At 43.1% G+C, this 20,427-nt stretch overlaps 1 pseudogene; it reads left to right on the forward strand.

Annotated features, from left to right (window-relative positions):
* Positions 1-1,920: 1,920 nt before the first annotated feature.
* On the forward strand, positions 1,921-2,022 carry LOC141160383 (U2 spliceosomal RNA; annotated as a pseudogene).
* Positions 2,023-20,427: the final 18,405 nt, after the last annotated feature.

Genomic DNA, 20,427 nt, shown 5'->3' on the forward strand with positions numbered 1-20,427 from the left:
CAGTATAGATGGACTAATAGACCAAGTCCCACACACTGCTAGAAGCCCAAATATTTTTTCAGAGCTAGATGCAGAAAAAAATTATTTTTAATTTGCAACCTGATGGAGGTCAGTATAGATGGACTAATAGACCAAGTCCCACACACCGCTAGAAGCCCAAATATTTTTTCAGAGCTAGATGCAGAAAAAAATTATATTCAATTTGCAACCTGCTGGACGTCAGTATAGAAGGGCTAATAGAACAAGTCCCACACACTGCTAGAAGCCCACATATTTTTTCAGAGCTAAATGAAGAAGAAAATTTTTTTATTCAATTTGCAACCTGATGGAGGTCAGTATAGATGGACTAATAGACCAAGTCCCACACACTGCTAGAAGCCCAAATATTTTTTCAGAGCTAGATGCAGAAAAAAATTATTTTTAATTTGCAACCTGATGGAGGTCAGTATAGATGGACTAATAGACCAAGTCCCACACACCGCTAGAAGCCCAAATATTTTTTCAGAGCTAGATGCAGAAAATTTTTTTATTCAATTTGCAACCTGATGGAGGTCAGTATAGATGGACTAATAGAATGATGCTATGCCCAAAAGATTTTACTTCACTAGGTGCAGTAAAAAAATTGGTATTCTATACACAGGTGGTATATCTTGCAACACAGATAGGCTACTCCACTGACTAACACACTCTGCAATAGGCCAAAAAGGATTAGCTTTGCTAGATTCAGCCAAATGCTGTGAAAAAAACTTGCACAGCACTGGCACAGACCTGCCTGGCAAAAACTGATAGGAACTGATGTAACCTAGTCCTGAAAAGGACTCCAATTACAATTAGTCTTTACTCCCACAATCTATCTATTTAAGAGCACAGACCTGCCTGATAAAAGTCGTAGGAAATGCTGTAACCTAGTCCTTAAAAGGACTGCAATCACAACTATTCCCTACTCCCAAGCTATCTGTATATTTGTGCGAAAATTGGCTTGAAATTAACAAGGTATAGCGCACACAGCAACAGCGGTGCCGTCTAACACGCAGCTGCAGCAGTGAGAAAATGGTGGCGACGGGGAAAATGGCTTGGTCTTATAGGGCAAGGACATGTGACATACACTGCCAATCACACATGCCCTTGCTTGTGTGAAAAAAAGCACTTCGCTCCGTGTGTGCGCTGCTGATAGGCTGACAGATTGCACCTCCCCACTGCAAATGCGGGAAAGAGAAAAAAAAATGGAGATCTTCATTGTTCCTGCAGAGATCCATCCCCTGCCCCTCGCCCCGCCCCGCTGTACACTCAAACTGCGTATTAACATTAATTTTCATCATTACTGAGAAAAAATCCAGTTATGATTTTGGTGCACGAACAGTTATCGAACATAACCTCGAACAGCCGAATTTTTCTCAAATTGTTCGTGTTCGCCGACCGGCTCGAACACCGCCCAAAACAGCTCGAATTTGAGATTGGCGAACAGTTCGAGTAGAACAACGCTCATCTCTAAATGTGACAATGGAACAATGGAATAATGCAAGAATGGATGAATGGAACATGATTTCACGTTTCATAATGGGCTCCTGGCCTTTATCTGGCTGTGCTGCTGCAGTCAGCTTCAGTCTGCAGGGAGCCTGCAAACTAGGAAGAAGGTGGACAGCTACTTGTTTGTTCACTAATTAGTTATCCTCTTCCCATCCCCTTGTCTTGAGGCGTGTGGGACAGCGTGGCGGAGGGGAAAATGTGTGAAAATAGTCAGACTTATGCAGATTTAAAAAGCGTGCTTGGGCTGCAGCTGCAACAAGCAGTAAAGTTGTTGGTTTTAAGGTGTCCATTGATGAGCAATATGTCTTCCTAAGGGGAGTCTTTGTCCCTATCTCTACAATGGGTGCCTTCTTGAAGCCAGTGTGCAGTCATAGGCCAAAACCAATTCAGGTTATCGCTTCTTGGCCTTTTGGCCAACATCACGTGTAGTATCTGTTCTCATTTATTATATGTGCTTTGCTTTTACCAATATATTGTAGTGTAATGTTATCTATCTATCTATCTATCTATCTATCTATCTATCTATCTATCCCTTCCTTCTTGAGATAAGCTGCAATAATGCATTTGTCGTTTGCTACACTGTTGCACACACACCATATACCTAGTCAGTGTCCTTGTTATCAGCTGCGACTCTTTTAACTCAACTGTCCCATCAGTTAGGTGTTGCTGAGTACAAGCATATAAAAAAAATTTGGGGGCCGCTAAGATTTCTTTAGTGAAATGCTGGCTCCCTCTGGTGGAGCACTGACTTCTTTAATTTTCTCTCTGTGGATGAAAAAAAAGATATAAAAAAGTTTGGTCTGAGATGTTGTTTTAAAGTGCTACCTATGTCTGTCTGTCAATCAGACCATCCTATTGGTTTACACCCAGACAGATAGATTGCTTGCAAAAGATGTAATGAGTGATTGGAACAATGGAATAATGCAAGAGAATGGGACAATGGAACAATGGAATAATGCAAGAATGGATGAATAGAACATGATTTCACGTTTCATAATGGGCTCCTGGCCTTTATCTGGCTGTGCTGCTGCAGTCAGCTTCAGTCTGCAGGGAGACTGCAAACTAGGAAGAAGGTGGACAGCTACTCGTTTGTTCACTAATTAGTTATCCTCTCCCCATCCCCTTGTCTTGAGGCACGTGGGATAGCGGGGCGGAAGGGGAGAATGTGTGAAAATAGGCAGACTTATGCAGATTAAAAATGTGTGCGTGGGCTGCAGCTGCAACAAGGAGTAAAGTTGTGGGTTTTAAGGTGTCTATTGATGAACAACATTTCTTCCTAAGGGGAGTCTTTGTCCCTATCCCTACAATGGGTGCCTTCTTGAAGCCAGGGTGTAGTCAGAGGCCTAAACCAATTCAGGTTATCCCTTCTCGGCCTTTTGGCTAAGATCAAGTGCAGTGATCTAGCGGTTGCTGCCTTGGTCTTGGCTGGGAGGTGCTCGGGGTACCCGGCTCCTTGCCCTGGGGGGATCATTGCATGTAACAGTGTGACTTCTCCCCCCTGCTGCTTTTGGGGAGTCGGCTTAGTCCCCGAGCAATGAGAGGCGATCACCCTTGCCACTGCACATAGCTGCAGGGGGCTACTGTCACCACACAGTGTGGTGGTGACAACTGCTGAGGATACGGAGGAACTTTTGGAAGAAGATCGGAAGGATGGAGTTTTCAAGAAAGAAGATCTGTCTGCGCTTCTTTGTGAAGTCTGATGCAGAGGACGTTTATTTGCATGAAATAGAGGTACTAGGAATGTTTGAGAAATATGAAGAAATTGGAAGAACGGACATTTTTTGAATGCAAGAACGGAGGTACTTAAAGTGTTTTGATGTGACAGTAAAATCGGAAGATAAGTGTGTTCATTTTTTTAAGGGATGGAAAGGAGAAGAAAGCCAAAATGTTGGTTTTTATGCATCTTTTGTTGAAAAACCGAGAACTCTGGTGATACAGATGGATGACCCGTTTGTGGACATAGGAGAAGTTATAGGATATTTGGAGTCGCAATTCATTATGGTTAAGTTTCAGAAGGACTATGTTAATAAAATAGGAATATGGAATGGTTAAAGAAGGATTTTGGTTTGGTTAAAAGATGTTGAAGATGTGAACATTGGAACGTTTCTTTTTGATGGAAAGTCTGGATTTGGATATTTTGAAGAGAACTTTGGAGGGCAACGGAAAGGGAATTTTGGAGGACAAAAGGAAGATCTTGGTGATATAAGGAAGAAGAAAGAAGATGTGATAATTGTAGAGGAGAATAAGCAGGGAAAAGAAGTTGAAAGTTTAAAGGTGAAATTGAAGGAAAAGGTAATGGTACAGGAAAATGATTGATCAAGGAAAGTATTATCTGGTGAAAAGAAAGAAGTAAAAGAGGAAAAGGCTAAAGTGTTGGAAAAGGTGATGATTTTCAGAGATGATGAGGAAGAGCATAAGCGGGAAAAAATACGGTTAGAGCATGAGGAGAAAGAAAGGAAGTTATTCGAGGAAGGAATAGAGAAAGGAAAAAAAAACAATAGAAATAGAATATCTATTTTTGTGTTTGCGACTTAGTATGGTTGAAGGATGTTCATTAAATTATGCTGTTTTTGTATTTATGTTATTGATTTAATGAGTATGTTGCCTTTTATGTATATGGTTTCGAGGATGAATATCGGTCTCTTACAAAACGTCTTTTTGTTAACGAGTTGATTTCTGATGAAACCTGTTCTGTTCTCATTTAGTATATGTGATTTGCTTTTACCAATATATTGTAATGTTATCTATCCATCCATCCATCTATCCATCTATCCCTTCCTTCCTGAGATAAGCTGCAATAATGCATTTGTCCTTTGCTACACCGTTGCACACACACCCTATACCTTGTCAGAGGCCTTGTTAGCAGCTGCTACTCCTTTAACTCAACTGTCCCATCAGTTGGGTGTTGCTGAGTACAACGCATTTAAAAAAAATTTGGGGGATGCTACAATTTCTTTAGTGAAATGCTGGCTCCCTCTGGTGGAGCACTAACTTCTTTAATTTTATATCTGTGGATAAAAAAAAGATTTAAAAAAGTTTGGTCTGAGATGTTGTTTTAAAGTGCTACCTATGTCTGTCAATCAGAGCATCCTATTGGCTTTCACCCAGGCAGATAGATTGCTTGCAATAGATGTAATGAGTGAATGGAACAATGGAATAATGCAAGAGAATGGGACAATGGAACAATGGAATTATGCTAGAATGGAAGAATGGAACATCATTGCACATGTCATAATGGGCTCCTGGCCTTTATCTGGCTGTGCTGCTGCTGTTAGCTTCAGTCTGCAGGGAGCCTGCAGACTAGGAAGAAGGTGGACCGTTGCTTGTTTGTTCACTAATTAGTTATCCTCTCCCCATCCCCTTGTCTTGAGATGCGTGGGACAGCGGGGGAAGGAGAGAATGTGTGAAAATAGGTAGACTTATGCAGATTAAAAATGTGTGCGTGGGCTGCAGCTGCAACAAGGAGTAAAGTTGTGGGTTTTAAGGTGTCTATTGATGAACAACATGTCTTCCTAAGGGGAGTCTTTGTCCCTATCCCTACAATGGGTGCCTTCTTGAAGCCAGGGTGCAGTCATAGGCCAAAACGGATTCAGGTTATCGCTTCTCGGCCTTTTGGCTAAGATCAAGTGCAGTGATCTAGCAGTTGCTGCCTTCGTCTTGGCTGGGAGGTGCTCGGGGTACCCTGCTCTTTGGCCTGGGAGGATCGTTGCATGTAACAGTGTGACTTCTCCCCCCTGCTGCTTTTGGGGAGTTGGCTTAGTCCCCGAGCAAAGAGATGCCATCACTCTTGCCACTGCACGTAGCTGCAGGGGGCTGCTGTCACCACACAGTGTGGTGGTGACAACTGCTGAGGATATGGAGGAACTTTTTGAAGAAGATGAGAAGGTTGGAGTTTTCAAGAAAGAAAAACTGTCTGCGCTTCTTTGTGAAGTCGGATGCAGAGGACGTTTATTTGCATGAAATAGAGATACTAGGAATGTTTGAGAAATATGGAGAAATTGGAAGAACGGACATTTTTTGTATGCAAGAACGGAGGTACTTAAAGTGTTTTGATGTGACAGTAAAATCGGAAGATAAGTGTGTTCGTTTTTTTAAGTTATGGAAAGGAGAAGAAAGCCAAAGTGTTGGTGTTTATGCATCTTTTGTTATTAAACCGAGAAGTCTGGTGATACAGATGGATGACCCGTTTGTGGACATTGGAGAAGTTATAGGATATTTGGAGTTGCAATTCATTATGGTTAAGTTTCAGAAGGACTATGATAATAAAATAGGAAGATGGAATGGTAAAAGAAGGATTTTGGTTTGGTTAAAAGATGGTGAAGATGTGAACATTGGAACGTTTCTTTTTGATGGAAAGTCTGGACTTGGATATTTTGAAGAGAACTTTGGAGGGCAACGAAAGGGAATTTTGGAGGACAAAAGGAAGATCTTGGTGATAAAAGGAAGAAGAAAGAAGATGTGATTGTTGTAGAGGAGAATAAGCAGGGAAAAGAAGTTGAAAGTTTAAATGTGAAATTGAAGGAAAAGGTAATGGTACAGGAAAATGGTGGATCAAGGAAAATATTATCTGGTGAAAAGAAAGAAGCAAAAGAGGAAAAGGCTAAAGTGTTGGAAAAGGTGATGATTTTCAGATATGATGAGGAAGAGCATGACCGGGAAAAAATACGGTTAGAGCATGAGGAGAAAGAAAGGAAGTTATTGGAAGAAGGAATAGAGAAAGGAAAAAAACCAAAAAACAATAGAAATAGGAGAAGAACTATTTTGTGTTTGCGAATGAGTATGATTGAAGGGTGTTCATTAAATTATGTTGTTTTTTGTATTTATGTTATTGATTTAATGAGTATGTTGCCTTTTTATGTATATGGTTTTCAGGATGAATATCAGTCTCTTACAAAACGTCTTTTGTTAACGAGTTGATTTCTGATGAAACCTGATCTGTTCTCATTTAGTATATGTGCTTTGCTTTTACCAATATATTGTAATGTTATGTATGTATGTATGTATGTATCTATCTATCCCTTCCTACCTGGGATAAGCTGCAATAATGCATTTGTCCTTTGCTACACCGTTGCACACACACCATATACCTAGTCAGTGGCCTTGTTATCAGCTGCTACTCTTTTAACTCAGCTGTTCCATCAGTTGGGTGTTGCTTAGTACCACGCATTTAAAAAAAATTGGGGAGCTGCTACGATTTCTTTAGTGAAATGCTGGCTCCCTCTGGTGGAGCTCTGACTTCTTTAATTTTCTATCTGTGGATGAAAAAAAAGATATAAAAAAGTTTGGTCTGAGATGTTGTTTTAAAGTGCTACCTATGTCTGTCAATCAGAGCATCCTATTGGTTTTAACCAAGGAAGAAAGATTGCTTGCAATAGATGTAATGAGTGAATGGAACAATGGAATAATGCAAGAATGGAAGAATGGAACATCATTGCACGTGTCATATTGGGCTCCTGGCCTTTATCTGGCTGTGCTGCTGCAGTCAGCTTCAGTCTGCAGGGAGCCTGCAAACTAGGAAGAAGGTGGACAGCTACTTGTTTGTTCACTAATTAGTTATCCTCTCCCCATCCCCTTATCTTGAGGCGTGTGGGACAGCGGGGCGGAGGGGAAAATGTGTGAAAATAGGCAGACTTATGCAGATTAAAAAATGCGTGCCTGGGCTGCAGCTGCAACAAGCAGTTAAGTTGTTGGTTTTAAGGTGTCCATTGATGAGCAATATTTCTTCCTAAGGGGAGTCTTTGTCCCTATCTCTACAATGGGTGCCTTCTTGAAGCCAGTGTGCAGTCATAGGCCAAAACCAATTCAGGTTATCGCTTCTCGGCCTTTTGGCTACGATCAAGTGCTTTATTGCAGGAGATTGTGGTTGAAGGGCACTCGGGTACCCCTCTCCTTGGCCTGGCAGGATCGTCCACTTTGGTGGACTTAACCTGCTTGCTGCTATTAGGGAGAGGGCTTAGTCCCAGGGTAACGAGTTGCGATCCCCCAGCTTCCAGGTGTTTTTCGCTGCAAGAACACTGGGAGCGCAGATTGCAAGCGGCTGCAATTTGCAACCTTGTTGCGTTTTTCCATGGAGGTTGACCCTAACCTCGTGCCTCTTTATGCGAGGCTAAAAAACTCTATCCGAGTTCACTTCACGGCGGGTGGCTCGGATATGAGGAAATTAGGGTATGTAGTCCAGGACGTGCTCAGGAACCTTCTTGGCGTACAAAGGAATGAAATTCTCTCCATCCAGGATTATCTCAGAAGAGGTGACTATGACATCACATTCACCGGAGAAGGTATTTTTAGAGATGTACTAGAAAAGTTAAAAAAAGTTGAAAATAGTCCTGTTTTGAAAGGGATACAAATTGTTGAGCACGTCCTGGATGAGGTAAGACTGGTTATTGTAAAAGTATTTTCGCCCTTTGTTTCTGCTCCAGAAGTAATGTCATTTCTAGCAATTTATTTTAAAAGTGTTAAATGTATTGGGAAGATATTAAACGAATATAACATATGGACATCTAAGTGGAAATTCCTTGTGAAGTGTACAAGAGATCCAAATACACCAGGTGGTATACGGCTCCCCCCTGCCCGTTTCAAAATTGGGCAAACAAATGGGGATTTCTTCTTTTCTGGGATGCCAGTATATTGCAGAAATTGTGGGCGCTATGGTCATTCAAAAGAAAACTGTCATGTATCATGTAGAAATTGTGCTAGTGAAGAACATGAGACAAAAGAATTCCCTAAGGAAAAGAAATGCAGTTTTTGCCAGACTCCAGGTCACTTTTATTTTTCTTGCCCTCACAGATTTCGGGAAGATGAGCAAAAGGGGAAGTCCAAGACGTCCGACCAAGGACCAAAAGATCAGACCACCCCTCAGGAGGAGGAACAACAACCTGGAGCCTCTGGAGACAATAAGGGCGTACCAAATAGTGAAGTGTCTCCAGAGTCTATGACAGGTAAAATACCAAATCCCAAAACCTGGCTGCAGGACCTGCGGGAGTCCAAAAGGAGGGCTGAGAAGGAGCAGAAGGGCACTACTGGTAAGGTCAAAAGGGACCGGCAAAAGGCCGACACAGAAGCCTATGCCCAGTCTGTGTCTCCTAGGGCTGAGGCCGCTGAGTGGATAAAGGTGGGTCCTAAGAAAAAGAAAAAGGGTGGTTCGGAGGAGGCAGCAGGAGGTGAACAGATGGACACTTCTCCAGAAGGGGACGTGGACGCTGGACCCTCAGGGGTTTCGGTCTCTGCTGCTACAGGTGGGGACCGGGATCTTGCTGCCTCTGAAGAGTCAGAGGCTCTGCCTTGTGCGCAACCTCCTCCTATAGGACGACCTTCTACAGGTCAAACAGGGGCGGCGGAACCCCTCGGGGACCCACCTGATGAGGAACTGCATGGCCAGCCAATGGAGACCCAGCGGGTTCTGCCAGCCAGCCCTCCGAGCTATGCCAGTGTAGCGTCGGGTTTATATAAATGTGGTAATCTTTCCTCTTCCACGGAGACTCTCGTGACGATACTATCAGATGAGGAGGGAGGCGCAAGCCCAGTGGTCTGATCAGGTTCATCGGACAGGTAAATCCGTTGCTCTTAGTTACCTAAGTAAAATTTTTACATTTTCTAATGATGGCTGAACTCAAAGGTATTTCCCTCAACGTGAGAGGCATAAAATCTAACACGAGAAGAACTGCTCTTTTTAATTTTTTTACGTGTTTTACTGCATCTGTATTTTTTCTGCAAGAATGTAATATCCCACATGAAATGTCATATCAAAAATATAAAGATGAGTGGAAGTGTGGGCCATCTGTCTGGTCCGGATCGAATGCTGCAGGATCAGCGGGTGTAGCCATATTTGATTTTATTCAGGAAATTTTACCAGGTCGTATTTTATTAGTGAAAGCTTTTATTGATGGTATTAGATGGCAGTTTTTAAATTTTTATGGATCCCCAGAGAAAAATGAAAGAGCCGAAATGCTTGATCTTTTACCATTATTTATTAATAACTCTGAACCTTTTATCTTAGCAGGGGATTTTAATTGTGTTTTAAAAGGTGAAAACCGGCGCTCCAGCTCTGTAAGCAGGAACTACGATAAAACCTCAGGTATGCTACATGATATAGTCAAAGATGCTAAATTGATAGACATATATAAAGAGTGTCATAGTGACAGCCCAGAGGACGCCGGTTTCACTTGGAGCAATGCTAATTGTAGCTCTAGGATTGATTTTATTTTTGGTTCAGATAAAACAATACCTGCCAAATGTGAAGTTTTAACTAATATATTTTCAGACCATAAACTTTTATCCTTTACCATAAAAGTAAATGACAACAAAAAATGTGGTAAGAAAAGCTGGAAAATGAACGTATCCCTTTTAACCGACCCGCAGATTTTATCAGATTTTATTGAGTTTTATAGGAAATGTAGAAAAGGGAAAAAAACAAATGAGACTATGAGTGTATGGTGGGATAGAATGAAAGTAAAAATAAAAGACTTTTTTATTAAAAAGAGTATATGTAGAGCCAAAGAAAAATATGAAGAATATAGAATTTTAAATACCCGCCTACAAACATTATTTAAGCTCAGAGACAATGGGATAGATGTACAACTTGATATTTCAAACTTAAAAGAAGAGATTTCAAAATGGCTAGAACAAAAAGGAAAAGAGATAATTTTTCGTTCTAGAGTACAACATATAGAAGAAAATGAAAAGTGTTCCAGATATTTTTTTAGGAAAAATAAAAAAGAAAAAGTGATAATTGACCATATAGATGGTGAGAATAATATAAAAAATATGCTGGGTAAAGTTGAGGTTTTTTTTTCTAATCTTTTTAATGGAAAAAATATAGATAATAACTTAATGGATGATTCGCTGCAAGGACTAACAGCTGTTTTAGATCCCGCATCCCAAGAGTTTTTATCCCAAGTTTTAACGGAACAAGAAGTGTTAAAAACTATTAAAAGTTTTAAAACTGGAAAGGTCCCTGGTCCTGATGGCATCCCAATAGAATTTTATGTATGTTTTTATGATATTTTAAAAGATGATTTGTTTTATTTGTTTACTGAGGTTTTTAATAATAAGGTTTTATTAAATTCCTGGACGAAAGGTGAAGTCTCCCTCCTATACAAAAAAGGTGATAAATCAAAATTAGAAAACTGGAGACCAATAACACTTTTAAATTGTGACTATAAAATAATGGCTAAAATTTGTGCAAATCGTCTAAAAGAAGTCATCAGCAAAGTTATTCATTCTAATCAAGTGTGTGGGGTGCCGGGGCGCAGTATATGGGACAATCTGAATTTAGTGAAAGACTGTATTGAGGATGTGAAAGACAGAAAGGGGAAAATGGCGATTTTATCTATTGATTTTGAAAAAGCATTTGACCGTGTCTCACACTTTTATCTTTTTAAAGTTTTAGAGAAAATGGGCATACCAGAAGGGTTTTTACTATCGCTTAAAGCATTTTACAAGGATTGTACAAGTAAGATTTTAGTGAATGGTTTTAAGACACAAGAGGTATTTTTACGGTCAGGGGTGAAACAGGGATGCCCTCTGTCCCCCCTACTGTTTATCTGTGCACTGGAACCAATGTTATGTGCAATACGCCAAAATAAACAGATATGCGGTGTCCCTCTGCCTGGAAGCGGTGGTTTGGAGGCCAAGGTTGTAGGCTACATGGATGACGTGGCGGTCTTGTGTACAGATGCACCATCACTTACGGCCACTCTCCATCAAGTGCAATCCTTTTGTCTAGCTTCTGGTTTTAAAATCAATTTTAATAAGTGTAACATTTTAAGTGTTGGGGGGATGATTTTACGTGATGTACCAATTAATGTCTCCGAATCCATTTCCATTTTAGGTATATCATTCACTGAAAATAATGATGGTTATAATAGTTGGGAAACAGTTACACAGAAAGTAAATACGAAGATATGTATGTGGAACATGAGGAGACTTACAATGGAGGGTAAAGTATTGGTTTTAAAGATGGTGATTTTACCTCTTTTATTGTATCTTAGCATGGTTTTCCCCCCGCCTGTTAATGTTTTAAAAAAGATAACCAAAACCTGTTTTACCTTCTTTTGGAACTCAAAAATGGAAAAGCTGAAAAGAGAAATCGTGATGAAATCAAAAGTAAAAGGTGGTAAAGATTTTCCAGATTTTAATAGGTTTCTTTTAATCCATCTGTTCGTTTACTGTTTTAATGCCCTTTTTAAGAATCACTATTGGTCCTTTTTTATGCGTTTTAATACAGGATTTTTTATGAGAAAGTTTGGATGGTATGAAGTTAATATATCTGTGCCCCATGCTTTTAATTTGTCGACGCATTATGAGATTTTAAGGAAAATAGTGTCCGATTTTAATTTAGGGACTAAGAAAATAGAGGAATTAAGAAATAGTAAGAAACTAATTAAAGAAATACGTAAAAGTGAGGAAATATGTAATGTTGACAGATATGATGATTAGAGATGAACGTTGTTCTACTCGAACTGTTCGCAAATCTCAAATTCGAGCTGTTTTGGGCGGTGTTCGAGCCGGTCGGCGAACACGAACAATTTGAGAAAAATTCGGCTGTTCGAGGTTATGTTCGATAACTGTTCGTGCACCAAAATCATAACTGGATTTTTTCTCAGTAATGATGAAAATTAATGTTAATACGCAGTTTGAGTGTACAGCGGGGCGGGGGGAGGGGCAGGGGATGGATCTCTGCAGGAACAATGAAGATCTCCATTTTTTTTTCTCTTTCCCGCATTTGCAGTGGGGAGGTGCAATCTGTCAGCCTATCAGCAGCGCACACACGGAGCGAAGTGCTTTTTTTCACACAAGCAAGGGCATGTGTGATTGGCAGTGTATGTCACATGTCCTTGCCCTATAAGACCAAGCCATTTTCCCCGTCGCCACCATTTTCTCACTGCTGCAGCTGCGTGTTAGACGGCACCGCTGTTGCTGTGTGCGCTATACCTTGTTAATTTCAAGCCAATTTTCGCACAAATATACAGATAGCTTGGGAGTAGGGAATAGTTGTGATTGCAGTCCTTTTAAGGACTAGGTTACAGCATTTCCTACGACTTTTATCAGGCAGGTCTGTGCTCTTAAATAGATAGATTGTGGGAGTAAAGACTAATTGTAATTGGAGTCCTTTTCAGGACTAGGTTACATCAGTTCCTATCAGTTTTTGCCAGGCAGGTCTGTGCCAGTGCTGAGCAAGTTTTTTTCACAGCATTTGGCTGAATCTAGCAAAGCTAATCCTTTTTGGCCTATTGCAGAGTGTGTCAGTGGAGTAGCCTATCTGTGTTGCAAGATATACCACCTGTGTATAGAATACCAATTTTTTTACTGCACCTAGTGAAGTAAAATCTTTTGGGCATAGCATCATTCTATTAGTCCATCTATACTGACCTCCATCAGGTTGCAAATTAAAAATAATTTTTTTCTGCATCTAGCTCTGAAAAAATATTTGGGCTTCTAGCAGTGTGTGGGACTTGGTCTATTAGTCCATCTATACTGACCTCCATCAGGTTGCAAATTAAAAATAATTTTTTTCTGCATCTAGCTCTGAAAAAATATTTGGGCTTCTAGCAGTGTGTGGGACTTGGTCTATTAGTCCATCTATACTGACCTCCATCAGGTTGCAAATTGAATAAAAAAATTTTCTGCATCTAGCTCTGAAAAAATATTTGGGCTTCTAGCGGTGTGTGGGACTTGGTCTATTAGTCCATCTATACTGACCTCCATCAGGTTGCAAATTAAAAATAATTTTTTTCTGCATCTAGCTCTGAAAAAATATTTGGGCTTCTAGCAGTGTGTGGGACTTGGTCTATTAGTCCATCTATACTGACCTCCATCAGGTTGCAAATTAAAAATAATTTTTTTCTTCATTTAGCTCTGAAAAAATATTTGGGCTTCTAGCAGTGTGTGGGACTTGTTCTATTAGTCCTTCTATACTGACGTCCAGCAGGTTGCAAATTGAATATAATTTTTTTCTGCATCTAGCTCTGAAAAAATATTTGGGCTTCTAGCGGTGTGTGGGACTTGGTCTATTAGTCCATCTATACTGACCTCCATCAGGTTGCAAATTAAAAATAATTTTTTTCTGCATCTAGCTCTGAAAAAATATTTGGGCTTCTAGTGGTGTGTGGGACTTGGTCTATTAGTCCATCTATACTGACCTCCATCAGGTTGCAAATTAAAAATAATTTTTTTCTGCATCTAGCTCTGAAAAAATATTTGGGCTTCTAGCAGTGTGTGGGACTTGGTCTATTAGTCCATCTATACTGACCTCCATCAGGTTGCAAATTAAAAATAATTTTTTTCTGCATCTAACCCAGCCAATAGTTTTGGCCTAATACCACAGTTTGGCCACTCAGCTCTGCTCGGTTACCATCCATTGTTTTTTTGTGCAAACAACTCCAGAGTTGTGAATTAGTTAACCACCAAAATGAGTGGAAAAATGCCTGCTGCTGGTGGAAAGGGGAATAGGCGTGTTGGGAAGGGGAAAAAAGGTTGTGTCCGTGGGGTAGGTGCAGAAGAAAGACCATCTTCCAGCCAAACTAAAATGTCTACTTCTTTTAGCGGACAATGTGATAAGATCCCTTTCTTACGGCCACGCCAATCGCTACAAATTCCAGATGAGGCACAAAAACAGCAGGTGCTTCAACGGATATCAAGTGCTCCTTTAAGTGGGCTCTCCTCCACATCAACTTCAACATCACAAATACTCCAGTCCTCAAAGGTGTCACCCAAATCGCACTTGCTTCCTCACAGCTCCCAAATCTCCAGCTGCCCGTCTGAGTATGAGGTAGAACAGATGGTTGAGTCTGCAGAGCTGTTTACTCATACTATAGCCTGGGAATCAGAGGTCGACTCCAGCGCTTCTGTGAATCCAGACGAGGAAATGATCTGCACTGATGCCCAGAATCTTTATGAGTCGGATCCAGGACCAGACGCAGAAGGTTCTGACCATAATGTAGACCCTCATTCCCAAACTGTAACTCCTGTTGGTGGAGACAATGAGGAAGACGATGATAAGACTCAAATACCTGATTGGAGCGACAACTTTAGTTTTTTGTCAGGGCAGGAACAGGTTGGCTCTGAGGACGACGGGTGTGATAACGCACAGGGTGATGATGATGAGGTCGGAGATCCCACTTACTGTCAACCCACAGTCAGCCAAGAGATGAGGTCAGCAGAGGAGGTGGAGGAAGATGCTAGTGACGACGAGGTCAGGTTGCGCCTTCCTGGACAGAGACGTAGTACTGGAAGCACGTCAACAACTGCATCCTCAAACACAACTCTGCCTCTCACCACAAGTCGTGGTGGCTCTTCAGGTCGCATGGGTGCTAAGCCTTGCATAGCCTGGGCATTTTTTCAGATCGATAAAGATGACCCAACTCGTGTTATCTGTAACATTTGTCAGCAAAAGCTAAGTAGAGGCCAAAAAATACATAGTTTGAGTACTTCATGCATGAACCGGCACATGGACATGAAGCATAAGTTGCAGTGGGAAGCTCACTGTGCTACAATGCGGCCTAGCTGGCCGGGCCAACCACCGTCTGCCATATCTTGTGCATCCGCGGCCTCTTCATCCTCTGTGACTGGGGGGACAGCAGTCACACCTGTTTTGGGGCGCAGACCTGCCACCTCTTTACCCGCAACAGCCAGCGTGATTGGCAGGTCATCATTTTCTTTGGAGGTGGTAACACCAGCTGGTCTTGAGCGCTGTCCGACATCGATAGCACCACCTTTGGATCAAGGCAACCTAACATGTCCGCCTGCATCTTCCTCACAGACCGGCAGTTTGCCGGGGACACCCTTATCAACCCCGTCTAAGCACAATAGCCAGCCCTCGGTCCCTCAGATGTGGACAAGTAAAAGACCATTTCCTCCTAGCCATGAGAAAGCTAAGAGGTTGAATTTCACCATCTGCAAGCTCTTGGCTACAGAAATGCTGCCTTTCCGCCTGGTGGACACAGAGGATTTTCGAGACCTTATGTCCGTCGCAGTGCCCCAGTACCAGATGCCCAGTCGGCACTACTTCTCAAAGAAAGGTGTGCCTGCGCTCCACCAGCATGTCGCACACAACATCACCGCTTCTTTGAGAAACTCTGTGTGTGACAGGGTGCATTTCACCACAGACACTTGGACGAGTAGGCATGGACAGGGGCGTTACATGTCGCTGACTGGGCACTGGGTAACTATGGTGACAGCAGGACAAGGGGCTGCTGTCCAAGTCTTGCCGTCCCCACGAGTTGTGCGTCAATCCTCTTTATGTCATTTTTCCTCCACTGCTTCTGCCTCCTCAACCTCCTCTCGGTCTTCCACCTGCACCCAAAGCCTGTCTGGTCATGCCACAAGCTTTCTAACTGCGCAGAAGGGATCCTGCACACCTCCTTACTATGCTGGCAGTAGGGCTCAACGTCATCAGGCGGTTTTTACATTGAAATGTCTGGGAAATGTGAGTCACACAGCTGAGGAGTTGTGGTCAGCTCTGGAGAACCAATTTCATGAATGGTTGTCTCCACTGGACCTGAAACCAGGGAAGGCATTGTGTGACAATGCTGCAAACCTGGGTGCGGCCCTTCGCCGGGGCAATGTCACACACGTGCCTTGTATGGCTCACGTGTTGAACCTGGTTGTCCAGCAATTTTTAGCCCACTATCCCAGACTAGATGGCCTTCTGCAGAGGGCACGGTCGCTGTGTGCTCACTTCCGCCGTTCGCATCCCGCAGCTCAGCGACTTACATCTCTACAGAAGTCGTTGGGCCTGCCACTTCACCGGCTAAAATGCGATGTGCCTACCCGGTGGAATTCAACTCTGCACATGTTGCAGCGACTGTGGCAGCACCGACAAGCCCTGGTGCAATACGTTCTGACGTATAGCCTGGGCCAACGAGATTCAGAGGTGGGGCAAATCACGCTGGAGGAGTGGTCTCAGATCAGGGACCTATGCACCCTTCTGCACAGTTTTGAAATGGCGACGAAGATGTTTAGTGCTGACGATGCCATTATCAGCATGACTATTCCGGTGATTTACATGCTGGAGCACATGTTAAACAGAATTCGGAGTCAGGTGGTGGCACAAGAGGAGGTGGAGGAAGTAGAGGAGGAGGAGTTGTTTGCGGAAGGGCTAACATCTGCAAGGTCCAGACGGTCGGCGGCACCAGGGCGGCAGGCATGTGAGGGTGGGGGAGATGATTTTACCAGGGCGCATGGTAGCAGCCAAACTAGTGAGGAAGGTGCAGGAGCCCAGGAAGAAGTGGAGGACGAACTGATGGAAGACTCATCAGATGAGGGAGACCTTGATCACATTTCTGTTGTGCGAGGTTGGGGGGAGAGGACAGAGGAAGGAAGCATGATTGTTACCTCGCCACCAACACAACAGGGACTTGGTGCTCCTGGATGCGCAACACACATGAGTGCCTTCTTGCTGCACTACCTGCAACATGACCCTCGAATTGTGAGAATTAGAAATAATCCTGACTACTGGGTTGCCACACTGTTAGATCCCCGGTACAAAAGTAAATTTGCAGAAATTATTCCTGCCATAGAAAGGGATGCACGCATGCAGGAGTATCAGCAGAGACTGTTGCAGAATCTTACATGTGCTTTTCCACAAAATACCAGTGGTGCACGTAGTGAATCTCACAGTTCCAACTTGCCAACCGTGGGACCGTCAAGTGTTCAGCACTCAAACCGTAACAGAACCACAGTATCTGCTGGTAACATCAATTTTGCGGAATCATTTCACCACTTTTTTAGCCCATCCTTTGCAAGGCCACAGGAGACAAGAAGTCTGACACATAGTCAACGCCTAGAGACAATGGTACAGGAGTATCTCCAAGTAAACATTGAAGCCACGACTGTGTCACTGGACCCTTGCTCTTTTTGGGCTTCCAATCTGGATAAATGGCCGGAGCTAGCCACTTACGCCTTGGAGATCTTGTCATGCCCCGCAGCCAGCGTTCTGTCTGAACGTGTGTTCAGCGCTGCTGGTGGTGTGCTGACAGATAAGCGCACGCGGCTCTCCACTGATAATGTAGACAGACTCACGTTCATAAAGATGAACAAATCATGGATCCGAAACGACTTTTCTACCCCTGTGTCATCCTGGGGAGAGTAAAAGCTTGATGATTGGTTAAAATCACCCTACCAACCGTTTTAAGCTTTCAAATTACTAATCATGTTTATCTGTATCTTGACTGGAAAATAATTTGGGCTTCGTAGCAGTGTGCAGCACTGATCCTATTAGGCCATCTATAATAAGCTTCACCAGATTTAAAATTAAAAATAATTTTTAGCTGCATCTAGCCCGGAAAATAATTTTGGGGCTCCGAGATGCGCAAGACACATAAGTGCCTTCTTGCTGCACTACCTGCAGCATGACCCTCATATTGTCAGAATTCGAAGTAATCATGACTACTGGGTTGCCACACTCTTAGATCCCCCAAACTTTTCGATCAACCTTTTCATTTTAATAAAGACCAAAAAAATGGTCATTTTTGAAATTATAAGCATTAGCAGGTTGTTAGAAACTGAAATCAAACAGTTTTCAACTCAAAACTTTATTCTAGGTGATGTTACATTTTCACATAGGACCCCTTGTTCGAAAGGAGCTTCTGAACTCTCTCGTCCATTGAATTTGTCAGGTTTTGGATGGTTTCTGCTTCAATTGTTTTGCATGAGGACAGAATACCCTCCCAGAGCTGTTGCTTAGATGTGAACTGCCTCCCGCCATCATAGACACTCCTTTTAATGATGCTCCAAAGGTTCTGAATGGGGTAGAGGTCAGGGGAGCATGGGGGTCACACCATAAGATTGTCCCCTTTTATGCCCATATCAGCCAGAGATGCAGATGTTTTATGTGCAGCATGAGATGGTGCATTATCATGCAGAAAAATGATCTTGCTGTGAAATACACGGTTCTTCTTCTTGAACCATGGCAGGAAGTGCTGTTTGAGAAAATCCACATACATTATGGAGTTCATCTTTAGCGCCTTCAGGGATCCTAAAGGGGCCGACAATCTCTCTCCCCATGATTCCAGCCCAAAACATTACTCCACCTCCTCCTTGTTGGCGCTGTAGCCGTGTTTGCGTGGGGTGTCCATCAACCAGCCATCCTCCACTCCATTCATCTGGACCATCGAGCGCTGCACGGCACTCATCCGTGAACAAAACAGTTTTGAAATCAGTCTTCATGTAATGTTTGGCCCACTGGAGCCGTTTCTGCTTGTGTGAAGTGGATAGAGGAGGTCGACAGGATGGCGTATGCACAGCTGCAAACCTCTGAAGGACCCTGCATCTTGTTGTTCGGGGGACGTTGGAGGCACAAGCAGCTTCAAAAACTTGTCTGCTGCTATGACAAGGCTTTTTTGCCGCTGCTCTTTCAACCTGACGTAATTGCCTGTAGGAAAGAGTCCTCAATTTGCCCTTATCAGCACGCACACGTGTGTACTGTGAATCAGCTACATACTTCTTGATTGCCAAGACACTTCATCCTGATCATCGCACAATGTTGATTGTAGTCATGCCTTGACCTAAACACTCCACAATTTGTTGCTTCTCAGCAGCCGACACATCCTTTTTCTTTCCCATTTTGGCAGAAAATGTAGGCTGCTTAATAATGTGAGAGAGCCTTCTTAAGTAGTCTTGCCTTTCATTGGACACACCTGCCAAACTAATTAGCACAGGTGTCTGCAATTGCTTACAGTGATATAAAGAGCCCTGACACACATCACCATCAATGAGTTTAACTGACAAACAAACAAATTCTTCCCTTATCACTCCTAAACACTTTTTGCATAATAATTTGGAACGCGGTGTACATGTGCTTTTCCACAAAACACCAGTGGTTCACGTAGTGAATCTTACAGTTCTAACATGCCAACCGTGGTCTGTATGGAATTGTTCAATAAAGGGCCCAAAATTAAGATAACATAGATGGGAGAGGTCTCTATGAATAGGAATTCCTAAGTATTTGATACCCTGTGAGGGCCAGGCAAAGGGAAAGTTGGACTGGATGGAATCCTATATGGATTTAGGGAGGGAGACATCGAGGGCCTCAGACTTCGCTGCATTGATTTTAAAATTTTACCATGTAACAAAGTGATCTATTTCAGCCATAACAGCAGGGATGGATATATGTGATTGAGTGATATATACTAGGACATCATCAGCAAATAGAGAGCACTTGTACTCGGTGCCTCCCACCTCAATCCACCTAATATTGGGGTTATGGCGAATTGATGAGAGCAGGTGCTCCGTCACTAGGATGTATAAGAGAGGGGACAGAGGACATCCCTGCCTTGTCCCATTGGTGATTGTGAAAGGTGATGAAAATGTTCTGACGCACCCCCTGGGCCTTGGGACACCCGGAGCCGGACCCTTTTTGGTGGATGCTGGTGGTTGTAGTCTTCGTGGCGGCGATCCGGTTCCGTGGCTCAGGGCGGTCAAACCAGTGGCGGAACTATTTATGTGGTTTTGATGTTTAAATGTCCGACTACGCCACCCGTGGATTGCGGTCAGAGTGAACCGCCGCTACAGGGCAGACCGCTAAGGCTGGTGTTGTGGCTGCAGCAGAGCGTAGCATAACTCCCCACGGGAGGAGTATAGCCTCAGGGCAGTGTATGCGGAGGATGGGGGTGATGGTGCAGGGCAGCAGCAGTAACGACACGGAGTCAGTGATGCAGTTCAGGGCCTTTACTCACAGTTCTTATTATCCAGACCACGTCTGCAGGTAACGGCTGCCCACGTCGTACTGTGCTCACCAGGTGAGGGGCTCAGACAACTCCCAGATAACTTTGGAGCGCTTCACAGGACCCCCTATGTGTGTCCTTTGTCTGGCCTTTCTTACCAACACTTCTGTCCGGCTGCCTCGGGCCTCCTCTTGGTAAACTTGGCGCCAGTTTCCCTGACCCTATGTGGTGCCTTCCT

The sequence above is a fragment of the Phyllobates terribilis genome, unplaced genomic scaffold, assembly GCF_046119375.1.
Source record: "Phyllobates terribilis strain yellow unplaced genomic scaffold, ASM4611937v1 Scaffold_8__6_contigs__length_399053987, whole genome shotgun sequence".
In the NCBI taxonomy this organism is placed as follows: Eukaryota; Metazoa; Chordata; class Amphibia; order Anura; family Dendrobatidae; genus Phyllobates; species Phyllobates terribilis.